Below are 22,600 nucleotides of genomic sequence, written 5' to 3'. Positions count from 1 at the left end.
TTAGTCTTTGCACCTCTGGTGGAAAACAAGTAAATGAAGAAACACATGGTAGATTCTTCCAGTAATGGATGCTGACAGCTCTACTAAATTACACATGTAGCTTGATTCATTGGAACACGGTGAGGTCACAAACCCTTCCCACCCTGAAAAAACAAAAAAGAGTTGTGAAAAATTGACTGCCGCTCTTTGTCATCGAAAGGAGCGACTGTTTACTTGTTGAAGTGCACTGGCCAACTGAGGGAGGTATGTACAAAACTGGTGAGAAATACTGCCTACACAAATGAGAAAAATGAAATCATGGCTCAGCTACTTTGTACTCTCAGTAACTGGAGAATGTGCTGCAATATGTACAGCTAAGAAGAGAGGCAGGGATGAGCAGTGGGCAGAGCATTGGCATCGTATATCTGAGCCCTCTTCAGCTATGAACATCACTAGGTGGCATTAGGGTCACTTGCTTTCAGCTTAATGGTCAAAGAATGTGATATATTAAATTAATATGTCATATTATATTAAATATTTACCATTTTCTGAATAGCAGCCACTTGGGCCAAGGCCATGGCGCTTGGTGACGGTTTTAAAATACTTTGCCCTGTGCCACAGTCCCCCCACTACCTGCAAAAAACTGTTCCCTTCCCACCGCTATTTCTTATGAGAGAGAAACTGCTATTGGTGACCATTACAAACGGAGTAGGGATCTGTTCTAAATGGATTTGTGCACAAAATTTAGTGGTTCTGACCCAGTTATGCTTTGCCTGCATCTGGCCATCTCTTGAATTGCATACTTGCTAATGTCTGAGTTGCTCGTGCAAAATCACATAGCGGGGGGGGGGGAGATTGCACATATAATTTGTATGAAACCCTCCATGCAAAAGATTAGGTGAAGTCAAAATGGCACCCGCATCCAAAAATCAATGAATACCCCCATCCCCACCTCAAGAACCTTTGTGTCCAGTTGGGTGACAATACCTCAAGAGGTCACATCTATGTCAAAAACCATGCAAATTGATGTTTTAGACCACCATCTTGATCCAAAGTGGTGCCTGGCACCCAAATGTCAGCATAGACTCCCATCCCCACCTCAGGAATCCTTGTGCAGAGTTAGGTGACACTATCTTGAGAGGCAGTTGAACCTATGCCAAAAAAGCAGGCCAAGTCACCCCGAAGACACAGTTTGGTCCACCATCCTTATTCAAAATGGTGGCCAGCATCCAAACTTCAATGAAGAGTGCCATCCTGACCCTGGGAACTCTCATGTCAAGTTTGGCAATGATATCTCAAGACATGTGCGAATGGAAAGATAACAATCAGACAAATAACTTTCCAAAATATGTAGCGGGTACAGGCCCATCCTGACAAGCTGTAGTGATGTGAAGATTCAAGGTGTATGGATATATAAAGTATCAGTATATAAAAAGTATATATAAAGTATCCGCATACATTTATTAGAACCAACTGAAATGTCACAAAGTCAGGAGAAAGCTTTCATGTTCTCCAAAAATCTTCATCAGTCAAGTTTTTGACACCCACCCCTAAAGGGGAAAAGTAGTAGCTGCTGCTGATGTTTTACCCTCAACCCCTCCCCCCCAAATCTTCTGTTCTAAACATGGTGCAAAGGTAGAATCATGCTGTCACGCAAACATAACTAGATTAGCCACACCAGATTGGTTTAATGCTGTGTTAAGGGCTATTTGGACCAACTGCTACAAAATCTAGTAGTTACTTGGCCCTGTAAAAAGACAGAGAGATATTCCTATAGAAAAGACGGGAACTTTGCTGGCTTTCGGGCTGATGGGAGTTTTAGTCCAATACCATTTGGAGGGCATTATGTTGGCTATTCCTGTTGTAGGCTATGCTGGAACTGATCAGCATGGAAGTGGCAAACAGGCAAGAAAAAGTCTCTTTGGGGAGAAGGGGAGAAGGGAGGAAAACACATGCCAAAGAAAAAGGAACAGATGCTGCATTTGAACAGAAACCTGGCAGGCCAAATCCTGGCATAGAGGTAACGTCAAGAGACAAGGCTCTGGTGAGCATCCCTGCTGATGCCAGGCCAAAGAACGCCTGCAAACAAACCTTCCTTCATCTTAGAAAGCCTTTCTGAACCCTCCCACTCTTTTCACAGTCTCACTTGTTGTTATGACAGCGAATTGGGGAGCAGGAGTTGGATTGCTGGGATTTTAACAGTTCCAGGCTTGCATTATTTATGGGTTTGAGAGTCGGGTTACCATGTGGGTGGTGTTAACATTAGCGGCCTATCAACATATTAATAAATACGAAGCGTAATTATACAAACTGCACAGAAAATGTGTCTTCACGCCAAGGAAAAGTACAAAAAATAACGAGGCGTACATGCAGCAATTGTGGCGGGGGGTGGGGAGAGCGAAGCAAGCAGTTTATAAACTGATTGGCTTTTGGTTTCTGGTTGAGTGGGAAATATATGGTGTTTTGAGCTTCATATCTCATGGGCTAGCTTACATGGTTCAGTAGTCACTTCCAAGGTCGCAAAGTTCCACCTGATTTACTAAATGTTACTTACTTGAGATGCTGGTAGTGCATGCTGCATGCTTATTTATGTCTTCATAAGTATACAGTTATAGCCATCCGTTCCCCAATACATGTCTGAAGTAACAGAGAGAAATTAAAAACATCACTCATGCAGTATCCAAAGTGGCCATTTTGGTCACTGAGGAAACGGCTTTCATTTAGAATGCCAGAGAGAAATGCAGGGATCAGCAGAAGGCAGAAACAGAATGGTGAGTGTCTTGTTGGTACAAAAGGGGAGCCCTGAATTATTGTTTTTACATCTCCACAGTGTGTAAGAAGATCAATATGGCATTCTCCACAGCCTTCTTTCCAAGGCAATTTAGAAATCTTATGAATTTAGGGCCTTTTTATAAGCCCACGTCCTGATCCACTAAGATTTGTGGCAAGCCCCGGGAAGGCATTTGTGTCGATAGGGGCTCCAACAAAAACTGCCTCAATTTTATTCAGTGCTGAGAAGTAAAGGATGCAACAGGCTTTATAGAAATAAAACCTCCTCCTTGGGTGTGGGTTTTGTGTGAGCATTATGCACCCTGTGGCCTTTGGACCAGGGCTCTAGAGCATTGTGTCTCTGTTCCAATCCTTTCTTCGGAATGGTCACTTATTTAGATATTTTATACATTCCCTCTCAAAGGTAACATTTAAAATCAACCGCCCCAAAGGTACATTAGACAAAAATGCTTCCTATTGCTTTAACCAAAATTGACACCAAAATCCCATTCAAAGAAGAATGGCTTAGGCCTTAGGATATTTTGGAGCCGTGCTGAGGTTCGGCTTTCAGCTAACTCCAAAAGAACTCCCAGAAATCACTGACCCACAGGCCTTATTAAGCCCAGCAAGGGTCCCAGTTTGGTCCAATAGGCTGTTTTGATAAAAGGAAACATGTCCACTTGCCCTGATGTCATATGTGATGTCAGGTGAGCAGCAGATAAGGACATGCCTGTAAAGGAATAAACAGGAGCATAAAGGACGTGCTCAATTATTCCCTTGCAAATAGAGCTTGCTGAGCAGCAGATTGGCCCTGAAGGTAAGCCCTGCTGGAAAAGGCTGCCCTAAGCAATTCCCCATTGAAAGCACCCCAGTACAGCTGAAGGGTTTTGCTGACAATGCCAGTAAGCTGATAGGTCAGCAAGCCTTGCTTTGCCCATTTGGGGCACAGTTGGATTCCATCTCTGCCTGCAAGCTAACTTCAAAGAAGCTCAATGTAACTGCTGATCAGTTGATCCAGTGAGCCCCTCTGAACTTTGATCAATGGGTGGGGGACACCCACCTGTCAACCACCTGATGACATTATTCCCTTTTTCAGAGGAAGGAATTCCACAGCTGTAGAGCAGTCACTGCGGGTGACTTTCTCTTTATGGTTATTTCATGGGAACTTCATGCACAGAAAAACAATATTCTTAGTGGATGTTAAGGGGTTTGCGAAACAAGGGGTCAAGCACCCACTAAGATATGGAGAACAGCAGGATCGCACTGCTACCTACTGCAATCACAACTACTTGAGGTTAACTCATGCAACACAGGCCACATCAGAGAGCTGATACCCTGCATAATATTTATGGTTTACTCAAAAGTAAAAAACAAAACAAAACACAACCCTGGTCACGGTGGCGTAGCGTGGGTTGCTGGCACCCAGGGCGGACAAGCTGCTGATGCCACTGGAGCACCCCCTAAATGGACCCAAGCAGAGCCACACTGTGCCTCCCCCCTGCCCACGCAAGGGGGAGCCCAGCCAGCCGATGCAGCCTTTGGCAGGTGAATCTCCCCAATGACTGCAGAAAGGAGCGTCGGGCTGTGCAGCACTGGGGTGACCCCTTGCCTGGGCAAAGGCCGCTCTACCACCTCCACTGGGGCAGGGGTCCACACAGAAGCCAGCATCTATGTGGGGGCACCTGGTTGTGCCCCCTCAGAATTTTGTGTGCAGGTCTATGGTTCCCCCCCACCCCCACCCCACACTATGCCATTGCCTGTACAAAAAGCTAGAACAAACATACATAAATAAATAAATAAATAAATAAATAAATAAATAAATAAAGGAGACATATTTACCAGATATTTATGCTCTATTTAGAGGGTTTTCAAAAATCATGTACCAAAAAAAAGTTTTTTAAAAAGTATGGCAGTGCCAGTATGTTTGTGTCACTTGCTGGTTTGGGCCTGTTTGTTAAATTCTGTGGACATGGTTTTAAATTTGTATATGCCAAAAGAAACCTGATCCATGCAGCCTGAAATAAAGACACCCTGAAGGCAAGTAAGACAGATATTGAGATTTGGTAGCTTGGCCCCTCAGATTTACATTGCTGGAGCAGACTGGGACATAAAGCCTTCTTAATCTCATGTGGAGAGACGTGCATGTTCTGTACAGGATACTTTACAATGCAAGGCCAGTAATGTGAAATCCTACCCTGCGCATTAAATCCACGAATTACAATGTTCATTATTGGGATCATTCTCACTGTGTTCAGCGTTTGGCTTAGTAGTGTACTCTGAATGTGGCAGTGGTGGAAGGATAAAAACAGCCCATATGCTGACGTTTATACTTCTGTATCATATAAACCAGTTCAGTGGAGCTGACCAAAGAGGCAGGATTTCTTCAGGTGCAAAATTATCCAATAAATCAGAGGCTTTGTGTGGAGATGTGCTAAGCATCCCTAATCATCCCCACTAAGGTCATTGGGAGGAGAAGCTCCTCAGAAGCCTGAGCCCAAAGAAGATTAGCAGGTATTTGGAAAACGGGGGGAGAAACGGCTGGCAGTCATGCTAAAGCATTGGGTGGCTAGCCTGTGGCCTTGCAGATGCTGTATCCCAGCTCTCAGCAATCAGCAAGGGAAACTGAGACACCTGCCTCTTCCAGCGTACAATATCAGGCCTTCTGGAGAATGCTTGTAATGTTCCAGTGTGTACTTTCGGACCCAATGAATGGTTGCAGTATTATCACTCGCTCTATCATGGGCAGGATGATGAGGTCAACCAAATAACAGAATCGTTGGGAAACCTACCAGACTGGTCTCCAATATCTATAACTGAGGTCAAGAACCTTATTTCACAGTTTAAAAATAATAAAGCACCAGGCATAGACTATTTGCCCCCAGAACTGTTGAAATCTAACATTGACTGGTAGGCCTCCCTGCTGGCAGTAATATTCTCATTTATTGATTCATCTGGGTTATTTCCTGAAGTTTGGGCCGCGGCAGTAGTCATCCCTATACAGTCGTACAGTGGTACCTCGGGTTACATACACTTCAGGTTACATACGCTTCAGGTTACATACGCTTCAGGTTACAGACTCCACTAACTCAGAAATAGTACCTCGGGTTAAGAACTTTGCTTCAGGATGAGAACAGAAATTGTGCTCCTGCGGCGCAGCAGCAGCGGGAGGCCCCATTAGCTAAAGTGGTGCTTCAGGTTAAGAACAGTTTCAGGTTAAGAACGGACCTCCGGAATGAATTAAGTACTTAACCTGAGGTACCACTGTACCTCAAAGTCGAACGGAATCTGTTCCTGTTATGTACTAAGCTTGGATCCTAGAATAGGCAAGTAGGATCCTAGAATGCAACAACTGAGATTGGCTTGAAGGGAAATACCAGTCAGGCTCCAGGAGGAAGTTAATCAGCCTGTTAGGCTGGTAGGATCATAGAATGCAGCAACTGATTGACCTGCAGGAGAAGACCAATCAGGCTCCAGGAGGGAAGCAGAATCAGCCAGTCAGACGGGACTCATTGTGTAAATAATGTATATAAAAGCCTGAGGTTTGGGGGGCAATTCAATCACTGTTTTACAAGCTGCAATAAAGAGCATGAAATCACTGCAGGACTCCGAGTATATTTCAGTTCCAGAAGTCCGTTCGACTTCCAAAATGTTTGGAAACCAAGGTATGGCTTCTGATTGGCTGCAGGAAGCTCCTGCAGCCAATCGTAAGCCGCGGAACCCGTGTCGGACGTTCCAAAGAATGTTCTCAAAGCAGAACATTCACTTCTGGGTTTGCGGCATCCGAGAGTCAAAACGTTTGACTTGCAAGGCGTTCGACTTCCGAGGTACAACTGTATTCAAAAAGGGCCTTACATCTGATCCAGCTAGTTATACAGGTAGACCAATTAGTTTGCTACCTATAATTAGCAAATTATATGCAAAGCAGGATTTAGACAAGGCAGATAAACTAGAGAGAATTGCTTTGTATTAGCCCATTTTATTGATATGTATGTTAAGAAATCAGGTGGCATGCTATATGCAGCTTTCATGGATCGGAAAGCTGCATTTGATTCAATCTCTTGAGTAAGACTGGGGGATAAGCTGAACTCTTCAAGCAGAGATTAAATATTATTGTACTTGATTAAATTTCTATATAAAAACACTCTGCTGAAAGTGTGTTGCTCTACAAATGGGCAGCTCACAGGATCCGTGCCAGCCACAAAGGGAGTTAAGCAAGGTTGTATCCTAACTCCCGCACTGTTTAATTTATATATAAATAATATTGCCCAGAGTTTAACCTCCCCAGAGTATCATGCCCCTAAATTGGCCACAAAAGCCATCTGTATATTATTATACACAGATGATGTAGTACTTCTATCTCAAAGAAAAGTGGGTCTAAAAAGATTGATGAGGGCATTCTCAGGATACTGCCAAAGAGAATAGCTGTCTGTGAATTACAAGAAAACTAAAGTCATGGTGTTTTCAAGAAACTATAGGCCCATAGATGGTGTATGGACAATCAGTTGATCAAACAAGTTAAAGTCTTTAAATACCTTGGCCTTATTTTTCAGTCAGCAGGGTCATGGGGAGCACATCAGAAATATGTGAAGGAAAATGCGTCTCAAAGCGCCAAAATTCTGACACGCTTTTTCCATACAAAATGGGGCAATCACATACTATCAGCACTTGAAGTGTTTAAAGCTAAACTCCTAGCACAGAAGCTGCTTGGTCTAAGTTTCTAAGGCAATTTTTTTCTGTTCCATCCTGTGTTCCAAATGCTTCATTGCACTTGGAGACTAATCTCCCCTCTGTTGAATTACAGATTTGGTGTAGGACATTTAATTATTGGTTTCGGCTAAATTTAAATGCCACCGGTCCACCCCCCTTAGTATCACAAGATTGTCATGAGTGCGCTTGAACTAAAATTGTCAACCAAAAGCTTTACTTTTCTGGTTTATCACCACAACAGTTATTAACACTGGGCTTCAGGAAAGCAAATAAGTTAATTAGACAATACCTATACGATATCGAGTGACATAATAATTTGGCCACGATAAGGAATTTTTTCCCATGGTATGATTATTTCCCACCTAGTCATTTTGACACTTTGCCACCCTATTTGCAAAATTTAACAATTCCAAAATACAGACGCGCTTTCACTTATGCAAGATTAAATTAACTGCCTTCAGCTGTACTTGAGGGTCGATTTAAAAAAATATCCACTGGAAGAACGATTATGTCCATGTGGAAATGGCAGTATTGAGTTAGTAGCTCATGTGCTTCTAGCTTGCACTCTTTATAAAGATTTGAGGAGTGAGGTTATTGCCCCTCTACAACTATCAATACCAGGTCACTCAACCATTTGTACTGTGTCCTTTCTCCTAGCAGATCAAGATAATCAGGTGACAGCAAAAACTGCAAAAATATTTAGTGGGGCAATTAGAATAAGATCTATTATTTGATTATTGATGTGAACCTCCAGAATGTATTTTGCATAGTTAAATTTTTACCTCTGTCTTCAGTACATTGTATTTTATTTTATTGCTATGGATAGTGGCTGATGCAAATAAAGATTCTTCTGATTCTGAAGCTGAGAGTTATAGTCCCATCAACATCTGGAGGGCCACAGCTTCCCAACTGTAAAGCAAGGCAAACGGCTTTAGAAAAGAGCTTGTGTTCATGAGACACAGCAGTAAAAGTACTTTGAAAAAAAGCCTGGCAAGAGCATAGCAACAGGCAGCAGACTCTTTCTAATGAGCCTCAGCTGCAGAACGAAACCATATCTGAAATATGCATGGTGGTTCAGTCTGTGGAAAACACAGTTACAGCATCTCACGCAACTAAGCTCTTCCTGTGCCAGGCAATACAGGTGGGATCTTCTAATCTTCGTCATGTGCTGGTGATTGTGGTATGAACACCACAAATAATATATGGAAGAGATAGGAAGAGCCCTCTAGTTTCACTAAAACACATGCATTTCCCCCAACTCCACACACACAAACAAACAAACCAACAAACCACAATCAAGTTTGTCAACTTGGTTGTTTAAATATATACATATATACCCAGATGCTTGGTCTGGGAAAGGTCTGTCCCATGAGAGCTTACTGGACTATGGCAGGTTTTTCTGGGCTCTACCATTTCCAAAAGCTTTGCCCAACATTGTGGGCTATGCCAGACATGAACAAAAGCTTCATCTGCTACAATGGCATGGCAGTATCATCCTCTGTCGATATGCATTTAACCTACGACACCAAAAGAATTCTCTGGACCTGTAACCGATGCTGCCAGATTCAGGATGGTCCAGGTTCCAGTCTGCAAGTGGAACAGCTAATCGGTCACCAGATTTCACTCTGGATGCCTTTTGGCAACAAAACCTTTTGTTGCTCCCCGCACTTCACAAGTCTGCATTTTTATTTTCTTTCACCGGGAGCTTTTTCTCCATAGAGCTTACAAAATGAAGCAAGCTTTGAATTTCATCCCTATTCAGGAAACTGAATACTTTATGGAATGAGTGTCTCCAAGAGAGACAAACTGAGATTTTTACTCCACACAACAAGCTTGTACCAATTTGCTCCTGAAAAGTATTTTCCAACCAAGGAATCAAAGCAGTGCATTAAAAAAAAAAAAAACACCACCCCAACAACAACCCCACTATTCTGCTGCCTGAATTCCAGTAGGGTTAATCAAAACAATTCTTGCATCTAGCTGTTCTGTGCACTTTTCTTCCAGCAAGCCTTTAAAACTGCATTCCTTCTTGCTAACCATTGTAGAGGACACTTTCTTCTTTTTTAAAAAAAATCACAATGCGGCTTGAATCCTTTCTTTGTTCCATTTTACGAGAGTGAGGCTTTGGCAAGGTTCCTCAGTGCTGACACTGCCTTCAGGTGCTTCAGAAATTGAATCTGTGTTCAGCATGATGCCTCAAAGGAGGTTACAACAGCAACAATGGATAACATCCAGACAAATACACAGAATGTCAAGATAATTTTCATCTGTTGTAACTGGGGGAATTGACAACCAAGATTGGCACTAGACAGCATTTGCTCTCGGGAGGGTTGTTTGGACTGCTATGTAATACAGTGGGCAACAATGGAAGCAGGGGATGGGGCAAAATTCCACTGCCGTATCATTTGTACTGGCTTTGAAGGCAGTGTAATGAAGCACAATGGGATTGTTTCTGCTCTCACAAGTCCTAAAATAGTGCCTCTCATAATAATCTCTCACACAACTGGGAAGAGGAGCACCGCTTTTCTTTCTAACAATTGTTCGTGTGGTTTTCAAGCCCTGGTGACTCTTGTTACTCTACAAAGAACTTGGTGAAAGTAGGGGTGTTGGAGAAATCTGATGGAAACAGAAACAGGAATGGATATTGTTCACCTATTCGTTCCATGTCTAGAACAGAAATCAACAATTGATTTGCTGCTGCTGTTTTCAGTCAAGCTGCAGAGGAACGGAAACAGCGCTGCATGCAAGAAATATGGGGCAGAATGGAAATGAATGCCTGCTTACACCCCCGGTTGAAAGTAAATGGAGAAGCTGTGGTTCCTGAGGCAAAGGCATAAGATGTTCATGTCTTTCAAAGGAACTCCAAAGGACATAAGCAATCAGCTCCTTAGCAAGTGTTGGCAATCGTGTTTAAGTGAGAGTTGTTTCAATAACTGGCTTTTGGACATTTATGAGATGTGGCAGCAGTGTTGATCAGAAGTGGCACTTCTTCCATTATCATTTCCAGTTTTCATGTCAAAGGGAAAGAGGAATAAATCTCCTGCTCCAAACCCTGCATTTATTCTGCACAAGGGAGAGCACACCACTTGTCAAGGGGCTATATGTGTGACCACCTTTGCATGAGTCTTGGGGATGATGCAGGAAGAATAACTTATCAGTGTTATTTCTGTTTCTTCTTCTTATGCATCAGTGTTTCTTCAGTTGTTGTAGTCTTCCCCCACCCACCCACACCCTCAGGAATGAAGACACAATATAGTTATGGGAGATTAAGGAATAATTGTTTTAGTAACAGCAATTCAGATAAAAGCCAACACTGTGGTACAGGCAGTGCAACTGGGGCTGGTAGGTGCAAGTTGTCCGCTGGTCCCTACCAAAGGCAAAGCTACCTCACTCAGGGTGCAGGCAAGCCAATTGGCTTAACCATGTTCCTGTTTCTGAAGAGGATCTGAGGGTGCATCATGGACTCCATCCCCATTGGTTGGTGTTCAGTGAGGTATGCCCAATGGAAACCAAAGATCACCCCCTTGCAACTTCAACTTGAGCTAGCCAGCAATGGCATAGCCATCCCTCACCTTGTAGGAGCCTCAGTATGTTTGCCATTAAATTTAGCATCCCTATTATTTCCTGCCCATTCTTCCCACAAGCCATGACCATTGCCAATCAGCCAAATAATGGAGTCTACAATACAGACAGAAGTATAAAATGTCTATTAGACAGGAAAGAGTTTGTGGCTTTGATTCTTTTCTCTTTTTTTGAGGGGGGAGGAGGGATTAAAAACTATTCTTGACATTTTCCTTGGGTGTGGAGCCCTGCTGGATCAGATTCCACTGAGCAGAAACATTTATAGAGAATCAAACCACGGAGGTGACTCATAGTTCACCATGTACCTTACACCTTACAGGACATGATTTGTTCTCATCTTAATATACTTTCCTATTTTTATAAATTAAATTTCTTCCAATTCTAACTCACCATTAGGATAGAAATCTAGACTATATATTACTTGCACCCTTGGAGATTTTGCTGAACTGATTCTGATTGTATGCATCTCAGATTCTTCAGCCATTTTAATCAAAAGTGTTTGCTTACAATGTTTCAAGTGCACTTTCTGATTTACCCACAAAAAAGATTATGCATTAACTGAGAAATAAGGTTATCCAGTATTTATGCCCTGTGTAAATGTATCATAGAACCATCCAATTAGCCACTGTAGGCAGCTAGCATAATAATACAATTTAATGTTTGGCATTTCTAAAGCTCCCTTTCCCCCCTCATGGTACATTATAGGTTCTTTATTCCGAAGCCCTTTCTTCACTCAAATCACATTTATAAATAACTGCTGCAACACTCGCAGTTGGGCATTGGTAATGTTTGAGATAACTTTTTTAAAAATGGTAATTGTGAGAGTATTGTCTTTTCAGATGCAGACAACAAAAGCTAGATTTAATTTCTGCCATCTTCCCTTCCAAAGTTTCACTTTGTTGTACAATTTTTCATCACAGCCTTTACATCATGCAAGAGGTTTGTTCCTTCTTCTAATTAATTTTTAACATGCTGTCTCTTCCACTTTTGGACATTTGCCTCACCCCCCCCCCCCATTTTATTTCTCTTCATTCTGAACCCTGCTACTCAACCAGATAAAATCAGTTCATTTCCCAACACACCTTGATTGAATTCACAGGCCTGAATGTTTAAAGTACTTATACATCGCCAGCTTTATTTGGAAAAAAAGTACGCAAGGCAACTTCCAATAAGGATAAAACAATAAAGATATGAAACATTAAAACCCAATGAAATACAAAACAGAAAATCAATAAAACATCAGGAATACATGGTGTAAAGCAACAATATATACCTAACAGAAAAGCAAAGCAATCTAGATCCATGTCACTGTTCATTAAAGCATAGACCAGGTGAAAAAAAACCCAGACATACCTTGGGATATTAAATTTCATCAGGGGAAAAGGCAAAGGTAGAAATAAATATATAACAATACTAAACTAATAATCCAAAGATCAACAGAGTCGGTACCCGGCAAGCATCTCTGAAGTGGTTGTTCCTAACTACCACAGGGTAACTACCACAGAAACAGTTCTGTCTCCTGTCACCAGCCTTCTTAACGGCCAAAGCTGTGGGCACCCAGAGAAGGATCTCTGAGGATTATCTAAATGACAATAAATTTGACAAATAGGCAAGTTCAGCTAAGGATGTAATAGGGATGCACCACTTAATGCGGAAGTACCACTTAATGTGGAAGAATAATAACTCCTTCCTGCTTTGGAATTTGCCTATGGGTGTGCTCCCCCAAGTTACTTTTTAAAGTGTGTATTTTTTTTAAGTGTACAGAAATTGCTGGTCCTACTTTTTGGCAAGAAAGCAATATTAAATTGTTCTGGGATTTTCAGCAGTGCCCCTTGGATAGACTTTATTATAATATAATTTCAGGGATGTGACTCATGTGCTGAAGCAGTTTTTTTATTCCAAAATTGCAGTGTGTAAAGTATCCTGAAGAAGCAATATGTACCCTGGGAAGCATGCTCACTAGGGATTTTCCCTGGGCTTTGGTGCAGCTTGTGTATTGATAGCTTGATAGCTGAAGGTGCTTTCTTATTAAAGGCTTTTTAATGGCTAGTGGTAACAGTACTGGAATTTAAGGCAACTGTTCCGTTATTTTGGCTAGAAAAGAGATACTAGTGGGATTTTGCAGCTGGCTGTGGCACTGTGGGTTAAACCACAGAGCTTAGGACTTGCCGATCAGAAGGTCGGTGGTTCGAATCCCCGCGACGGGGTGAGCTCCCGTTGCTCGGTCCCTGCTCCTGCCAACCTAGCAGTTCGAAAGCACATCAAAGTGCAAGTAGATAAATAGGTACCGCTCCGGCGGGAAGGTAAACAGCGTTTCCGTGTGTTCCTCTGGTTCGCCAGAAGCGGCTTAGTCATGCTGGCCACATAACCCAGAAGCTGTATGCCGGCTCCCTCGGCCAATAAAGTGAGAGGAGTGCCACAACCCCAGAGTCGGTCACGACTGGACCTAATGGTCAGGGGTCCCTTTACCTTTAGCATGAAATATGGTGTTGGTGTGTGGGCTTGACTACTGTTGCATTTGGGAGACCGATTCTGCTCCCAGTTTACTTCTCTTCCAGGTGTATATCTGATAAATGAACAGATATTAGGGGGTGTGCAATGGCTCTTTCTGTGGGGGCTAAATAACAAGGTGAATCAAAAAAACATAGATGCAGATACAGGTGCAGAAATGAGGTGAATCTTAGGGCCCATGCAGATACTCAAAGGTAAAACTAAACACCTTAAGTGTGCAATATTTTCTCCACAAAAGAAAAGTGGCCCTGCAATGCTTGCCCATGGGATTTCTTACTGTTCAGGCAAGTGAGGAGCAGAAAACAATACATTTGCCAGCTGTCCATGGGCTGCAATAGCTGGAGGGAGACAGTAAGTGGAGATGCTGGACTGAGGAGAGTATTTTGGGACCAGTCTGCCTAAAGAGCCGTAATGCACATGCTACAACTCGTGCGCGAAGGAGCTTAGTCTCAGGGAAAGCCAGCAGGGTGATTTCTGTTTAACAAGTATACCACCCATACCCTTATCTTCCCTGTGTAAGGCATGAGCTTTTTGTAAGCTCTCGCCACAGTATTTCTTACAACTTTAGACAACACAGACAGCTCCTGTGCTGAAGAAAATGTAGCTAAAGAAAGCAGCCTGTTTTCAGACCTGGTTTTTTGTTTTTGTTTTGGCAAGGATATCAAAAGATTGGAGCAAAGAGAATATAGGGCTTTCCTTTGAACTGTCTCAGGACAATGAATGGAATGGCTTTTCTTTTGAAATCAATGTTTTTGATTTTCCGCTTCTCGTTCCGTTTAAAAAGATCACATTCTTTTAATTCTCAAAAACCAATTGCCAGGTAATATTTTTCTGCATCACTGCTACTTACAAATAACTATTTTATTTTTCCACTAGCAGAAAGTTTCAGGTTAAGTTGGAAAATACCAATACCAGTAAAGTCATCCCATCAGCTGTTGAGTGTATATGTTTGAATCCAGCTGGATTTATTACTGCTGAATTGGCTGCACAAAGATTTTAAATGGGCTTTAGTGAGGATATGATGCACACCCACATATAAATGCATATGTTAGTGAAAATAACATAAAAGCATGCATTATATTAGGGGAAATTACTTTACAAAATGTATATATTAGGCAAAATTGCATATTGAAATTTATAGGAGATTAAAAATAATAATCCTCAGAGTGATGTAGAAATACGGAGAATTGAATTTATTTAAATTAGAAAAAGGAGATAAACTGAAACTGAAATTGACATATTTGCCTACCCCATCTAGAAGAAACTTTAAGCACCTATTCCATGCTTATACTTACTCCATGCTGAACTCCATTCACAGTAAAACTTTGACAGTATCTTTTCACATCTTGTTTTGTGTCATCCTGGCTAGTGCATAGCCAGGGAACTAAATTATGTTTTGCCTTAGCATACTAATTGTGCATTTTTCTTACCTATGTATCAACACAAACCATTTCAAACTGTGAAACAACTCCATCTAACCTTGTTAGCAATTTATCAGATAACCTGTTTTCTCGCAGGCCGACCATGCAGTCCTTAAGGCCATGAAGTTCTTCCCTCCCACCAATCTGGCAATACAACATTCAGTGTTGAACTCAAATTGGCCCAAGGCAAAACTATTTAATGGATCACGGAAATCAATGGAGTTTTCACCCGAATTAAAATTTGCCCTCAGAGTAAAATCTGCATGGCATTATAGACTAGACTAGACTAGACTATTAGTGCCATGGCTGCCACAGTGTCAACCAACCTCTTGGAAATATTAACTTTTTATTTCAAAATCAGGGAAGAGGATTTAATGGAATTCTCACAGTACATTCTAATATTGTACAGCAGCTGGAAACTTCATTCAGTGTTAGTGCAGTTTTTACTACTCTCCATTTATGCAACTATAGCCACAAATTTGTTTTACTTTGGCTGATGACACCCCCAACTTATGTTCTCAAAAATGCAATTTGCTACTAAAAGACAAAAGAATTAACAATAGCTACATGGATTGGTCATATTTAGATGTGGCATGCCTCCAGTTATCAAATGTTGGAAGCAACATCCGAGGGTGATTTCTTCTTCTTCCCTGACATGACTATTAATCCTTTTTAACAGCATCATAAATAAAACAATATGAACCACTGCAAAATTTAAAACAGCTAAAAAGCAATTCCCAATATATTGTGGGTCTTTGGAGACTACAATTGTTGTAATTCCCAATATATATGATTGCATGCTTCATTAAAATAAGACTGTGTACACACCATACATCTAAAGCACATTTAAAGCACATTTCCTCCAAAGGATCCTGGTTTATCCCTCACAGAGCTCCACTTTCTAGCACCCTTAACTACAGTACCCAGGTTTCATTGGGGGGAAATGTGCTTAAAATGTACAGTGTGTATTCAGCCCTTTATTAACATGTGGGGCAAATGCACATTACGAATGGCATTCCTGCTGTGCCCCACCACCCATTATCCCCTTTATGCCACAGTAGTGAGCCTTATAAGGGCAACTAGTTGGCCACGTTTCAGCTGGGAAAGCCAGATTAAATGGGCCTTTGGTCTGTTCCAGCAATGCAACATTGCACTCCTACTAAACTTCCCACTTTTACTTTTCTTAACCTGTTGGGACAGCTACTATTTTCATCACCCTCCCTTTTTGCTTTTTTCCAGACGTGCCACTGTAGATGCAGATATGTCAAGAGCTGGGTTAAATGACTTGACTTGTGTCAAGAGAGGGCTTGTTTCATTTCCTAGATGTCAGGACAAATGGTGTCTAAAAAATGGACTCTTTGCCTACAATGTTACTCCAATGGCTGCATAAGAAAAAAAATTACACCTGAGGGCAAGACCTTGGCATTCTTTAACACAGCTCCTGATCTGAAATCTAGACGAAGGAGCTATTTGCCAAAATTACTCTCTTGAAGTGGAAGATAAGTACTACGCCCTTTGGTCAAGAAGAAATTGTTAAACCATTACATGGAGGCTTAAAATCTCCATCATACCAAATAATGAGCAACTGGGTGTGTTTTAAGACTGTGAATTCATGCAAAACAGTATTAAACCCGAGCTAAGATTTGCAGCAGCAGTTACATATGATTTGGCTATGTAGCATTTTATGCAGATGGTTTGTCAGTTGAGCAATGTTTGCTGGTGATGCTATATATGATTGATTTTAGCAACAAACTGCAAATTAACGCTAATAATAAGCTCACAAAATCTTGGTCAGAAACAGGAGCTTTCTGTCACACTGGGTCTATTATTATTTATCACCTGGCAAAAGGAATCAAAGGTAGAACTGCACATTCAAGGGCAGACCTGGTGTTGGTGTCCAGGTCTCCACCAAATATAAGAGCCCTGCTATTTACCACTGTCATCAGCTAGAAGCCCCAAAACAAAGCATGATGACAGCAGCTCTCTCCCATGATTGTTCCCTAAAGACGTATGCTGCCTCTGAGCCTTGAGTTAGGCTATAGCTACCATGACCTGTAGCTGCTAGCATCCTCCATGAATTTGCCTAGCACTATTTAAAAGCCTTCTAAGCTTGTGACTGTGACACTCACCTGACCCCCGGTCAGCTGTGCTGCTGTGGCTTGCTGGAGAGGCGGTGGTGAGGTTAGGTCAGTGCAGATGTGGTGCCCTTCCCAGTCTTTGGACTGTGCCTCCCTTGCCTATGCTGTCGCCTTGTCCCTACTTGCTACCTTCCAGTAACCAGTGATGCAACTGACTGGAGGTCAGGTGAGCACCACCACCACACCATGCCATCTGCTACTGTTTGGAGGGCTTTTGAGGAATGACAGTAAGTAGCAAGAGATTCAGACCCTATCACCCTGTCAGGAGTCTGATGGTATCCACTCAGGCTGCGAGTTAGCAGAGGCATTTTCTGATTTATTTATTTTTACAGTAGGTGAGTGTTCCATGTTTAAGGGATCAGCAGCATTTCATAAATAAAGCCCCCCTTTTTGTTTTAGAAATCAGCAGCTGGATGCCAAATCTGCTGTACTAACACCCCAACCCATATGTTATCTGGGCACCAAGTTATTAATCCAGAGACAGAAGAGGGCTTGGGTGAATTGGCCTAAGTGGTAATATGATTTGGCCACATGCCATTTGAGCGGCAGAGAGCTAACTCATGTTCATCATTGCCTGCAGGTCCTTTCTGAAAGTGGAGTTATGGTAAAGCTAGCTGCCACTCAAGGTTCTATAGAAAAGCTTCTTGTAGCACCTTATTAAATACCTAAATTCACAATAAGCTCATTTTTCTCTCACACAGATATATTATTAAGGGCTAAAAAGGACCACGGTTTTCATTTTCCTTCTTCTTGGACTAGAATTTGTTGTCGAGGCAAATTCCTTGCTAGTTTAGATCCACCGTTTGCCTCACTGGATAGGCTGCTAACCATTGCTTTGATGTACTCTTTGGTTATCTTACATCTGGCACTGAAGTTTAAGTGGCTGGACTTCCCTGTTTTTTTGTGAGTACGCATACATACACTATTTATAAGCTGCCTTTCCATAGTTAAAACCATGCTCAAGGTGGCTTACAACATGATATATATGCACAAACTGAACAATTTCCACATAAATCAGAATAAAATCCAGTGTTATTTTTCTAGAAAAAGAGGTGCCAGAACTCACCACGACAATGGTGCCCACCGGAGAGGTGTTGGAATGGAATCTAAAATAAAAATACAAAAAATAATATCAAATACAGCAACAACCCCCCACCAACAAAATGCTTTAAACACCTCAGCCCAAGAGTCTGTTCAGCAGCCTCAGCTTCTGTAGTTGAGTCAGTCAGGGCCCCACCTTCCCAGGCCAGGTGGAAAAAGGCAGATCTTTCATGTACTCCAGCCTGTCATAACTGGAGTCCACTATTTTTCCCAGGGTTTCAAGATCCCCCAAGTCTCTCTACAAAATATTTTCATTGGAAACTTGCTTAGAAGTGTGTCCCAAATCTATCAGCATTAGTAGAACCTTATTTTCCTCACATACAAGAGCTTGTCCCAATAGATAGCTCGTTCTTCTAAAATATAGTTCACCCTGAAAATGAATAAAATACAATGCCTCATTTTCTTTCAATCTGTTTATATTTCTTCTATTAGTCTCCCTCCCCCTCCCCCCCAAAAAATTACAATTCAGAGCCTCACCAGCATTGGATACAGTTCTATAGCTCTTTTCATGCGTTTTTGTTGTTTAAAATTAATCCTTCTTTGCTTCTAATAAGAGAAATAGCTAACAAAGGGCACTTTCAGCAAATTTATGAAAGGAATGCTAATGTTCACTTCAGTTGCCAGAAATGTCTTCAGCTCTTCTCTGAGTCCCAACACTGCATCATGCGGTTTCATGCTTGCTGTTTCTGTCCTTTCTCTAGGGTCTGTCTGAATTTTGGCATCAAAGATGGATGCTGCACAGAGTCACGGGGTCAGATTTTTTGTCTCTTCAAACAGTAGCAGTCCCCAAGGTTTGTGTTATCTTTTTGACTGCTTCCTTGTAATATTATGGTTGTGAGAGTAGTCAAAGCCAGAAATGTAATCCCAATTTTTCGCAATCATGCATCGCTGATAACAGCCTTGCAAATCAGATGTTTATGTATTATGCCCTAATCTCATGATCACAGGCAATGTAGATGCCAGAGATAAGAGACTGCAAACTGTGGTAAACACCTGTTCAGGTAAATGGAATTCCCACCCCCAACAAATATGAACAACCTGCTTGACCAGAGGTGGCAACAGGACAAAAGAGTGTTTTTTCATCACAAAAAGTGAAGTTTTCCTCCCGTCATTTTTAACTCTTTAAACACTTCTGCTTGCACGAGACGGGGCTTTTCAGCCCCCTTTCTGCATCAGCAATTCTCTGTGCCGCTGACTGATTTATTCATAATATCCCAGCCTTCCTCCAAGTGTCTTCCCCGCTCCCTTGTAGCCTCTGGAGCGGCCCCATCAGCATAGGCTTGGTTTGCCTTCCCTCAGGTGGGATACCTGGAGGTCCCCGCCTACCTCAGTCAATTGTCCAATCCCACCTGGGGGAAGCGTTGCCAAGGAGACCAGGCCAGGTAGGGAAGGGATTACCTGCCCACACAATAGAGGGAGGATCTTACCTCGGAATCCTCACTTGGCTCCAGAGCTTCTCCCACCCTACCCACCCTCAGTTAATGCCTTCTTTTGCAGGTTAACGTTTCTTCATAGGTTTGCAGGTTAACTTTTCTTCACAGGTATGCGGGCACTGCTACGATAAGGTCGCTGTTAAAGGGCCGGAAAGGAATTTCCCTGCATTGGCAGGTTTCGCCTTTCCCGTAGCAAAACGTCACAACTTTGGTGGTATCAGGCCTTGGGCGGAATCCTTTAGTCCATCTTCCTCTTTGCGGCGGCGATACCAGGGTTCCCTGTTAAAGGGGTTTCTGAAGGGAGGCTTTGACCGTAGGCCGAAAGGTCGTCATTGCTTTCCCCTGCGGTGGCGGCGTAACGGGGGTGGCTATCTCTGCTTGAACATATGTTCTCCAGAGCCGGCCCATCCCCCCCCCACACACACTGGATAACCCTGATGCTCCCTAGGTCCCCGGCTGGGGACCAGGGAGGGAGAACGCCCAATGCCTGAGCCAAGGTCTACCCACATTTGAAATTTAATAAAGTTGTGGCCAATTTAATCCCATAGCACGTTGTCTTGAGTCGTTATTCCACATGACGGGGGGGGGGGCGCTCGGGATCTGGGGACTCCGCCTGTCCACGCAATGGCAAGGGGGCTGCCACCAGGAGGAAATATTGCTTCTATTCCTGTGACAAACGTTTACAACATGGCTGTAGTTCTTGAAAACGGTTCATTCTAGAGCTGGTCGGCTCACTTCAATGGGGCAGTTGTGGTGAAAGTACCTTGAGAACCAATGCCAACAAGTCGTACTTGGTTTACAGGAATACAAGCAAAAGTGAAGGCAGCCCCCCTGGGTGTGCTTTCCCCTTATAGGTGGAACTTAAGCAAATGCTATGGGAGTCATCAGCGATTAAATAGTGAATAAAAGCAGCTAGATCTGTTTCCTACATACATTAAAATGAATGTAAAAAGGATGTTCTAGCAACACCAGTCACTGTCACAGCGCTGTACTTTAGAGCCTGCCAAAACGTCCCTCTGAGGAGCTGTCATCCTATTGATATTGAATTTTTACTTCCCAGCCACAGGCAAGTGGCGATTGAGAGCATTCAAACCCCAACAGAAAACAACAGCTTGGGAAGTTTAAAAAACTACTCATTTTAAGTGAAAACCCATAATTAAATAACAACAGCTTGTGCAATATTTTTAGGCTGGAAAAAATGAGTGTCTCGGCCTTTCATTTATTAATACTAAAACCTCATAAACTTAAATGAAGGATATGAAGAATGTCTTGGTTGTTGCTTTTTTAATGCCGTATTTAATGCCTTTTTAAAACAAATCACAAGAATTTCAAACAGGTATTTTTAAAAATAAAAAGGAAAAGACCTAACACTCTATCCCTCTCCTCCCTCTCCCGCCTTGCGAGCAACAGAATTCTTAAACTTATTATGTTCTGAAGATACAATGAACCCATAAAACCTGACAGCACCATCGCACATTCCTCAATATGAATATCAAGAAGAATCAGCGGGGAATTTCGAAGATAAATTTGATTGTTTTTTATGACTCTTGCACTATTCCTTAGTGAGTGTTCACTGTAGAAAGTGACATCCTTTGCCATGCATTATGGTGCTTGCATAAATAGTGATGAGAATACGTATTCAATAAACCGAAGGAACCTGAGCATGGATAACTTTGATGAAGAGTTGCTAAGAGAGGAGACGCTGACAATGAAAGACAGAGTTTCTCTTTCTCCTCTTTTTATTTGTCAAAAAGGCAACCTAGTAGATTTCTCATCGGGTGTGTTTTTGTTTAAAGTGAAGTGGAACAAAGGGAGATAAAAAGAGATGGTTATTGATTTGCTCAAGGTCCCTTCTCCTTCATGCTGATTGTTATAGATGTCTGTTAAAGACCCAGCAGAACTTAGCAGAAGGATGTGTGGTGGTTAATGCATTCTGTCTTGTGGCTTCTTAGCAAATACGAAATGTCAGTGCAGATGATTAAAATTTCTGTGTCGATGGAAACATCAGATTTTGACAACAGTGGAACCCTTCAAACAAAATAAAACTTCAATTAGAAAAAAACGAACCAGTCAACATACGGTAAATACTTTCCTCAACCTCCTGCTGACCAAGCCTCAGGTTGTAGGAGCACTGCTACTTCTTCCTGAATTCCAGTCATCTGCAGGTGGTCATTGTCAGAGGATTTGCTGATAAGGTTTCTCTATAAGGATAAATCACAAAGTGTGGTCATTTTTTAATCAGAAATTTTCCTTTTTCAGATGAAGCGTTTAGTTGATCGAATCCACGGCCAAAAAATATTCATAGATGGTGCTATAGCCCCGCTCCTTTGGGGCTCAGATCAATAAACACAGGAAATGAGGTATCTTTAACCTTTTCAAGACTAAAGACCCACTTTTAACTTAAACATACATTTGGGGACCCATTTGTTAATCTTTTATTTGCATGGTTGTAGCGCTCCTGTTGCCACCCACCTTCCATCAGGCCGTGACCCACCAGTTGAAGACCAGTGCTTTAGATGCCCCAATTTCTTTGGAAAATTTGACGCAGCAAATTAAGTTCTCTCCTTTCCTTTTGACAGGCCTCAGATGGGTTAGAACTTTACAAGCACACAGAAGGCTGATATTTAGGCATCTACAGTAGATAAATTCTCTGAGATGTCTTAGAGGAAATATAATCTAAAATCTCCTCCAGCTATAGTACTCAACTCCTTTCCATTAACATGCTCAGAGCCTTTTCAAAGTACTTTCTTCTAGCAGTGTTAATGCTCCAAGCAGATAGAATCTTCATTTTAAAATTCTACGTGGGTATCATACGAGATGCAGAAATGTGGGTTATGGTCCCAACAAGGATCTACACTGAGGTGTTATTAAAGCTTGCTTTTATTGTTATACATTCTATGTTAATAGGCTTTTAGTGCTGGATTCCAAAGATGCATTGTATTCTATTTAATATACCTAT

General features: G+C 42.0%; 1 long non-coding RNA gene across 1 annotated transcript in view; it reads right to left on the bottom strand.

Moving 5' to 3' along the window:
• The window catches only part of LOC308583274, a 101,427-nt gene extending 82,622 nt beyond the window's left edge, over positions 1–18,805 (bottom strand). Inside the window, exons 1-2 of the long non-coding RNA XR_014006154.1 lie at positions 18,686–18,805; positions 18,174–18,213 (exon numbers count right to left, since the gene is read on the bottom strand). This is a non-coding gene — a long non-coding RNA (uncharacterized lncRNA). The remainder of the gene's footprint in view (positions 1–18,173; positions 18,214–18,685) is intronic.
• Between the last annotated feature and the right edge of the window lie 3,795 nt (positions 18,806–22,600).

Source organism: Podarcis bocagei, assembly GCF_964188305.1.
Source record: "Podarcis bocagei genome assembly, chromosome: 3".
Taxonomy (NCBI): Eukaryota; Metazoa; Chordata; class Lepidosauria; order Squamata; family Lacertidae; genus Podarcis; species Podarcis bocagei.
Note: the sequence above shows the minus strand (reverse complement) of the source record. Positions and strands in the feature narration are given on the sequence as shown.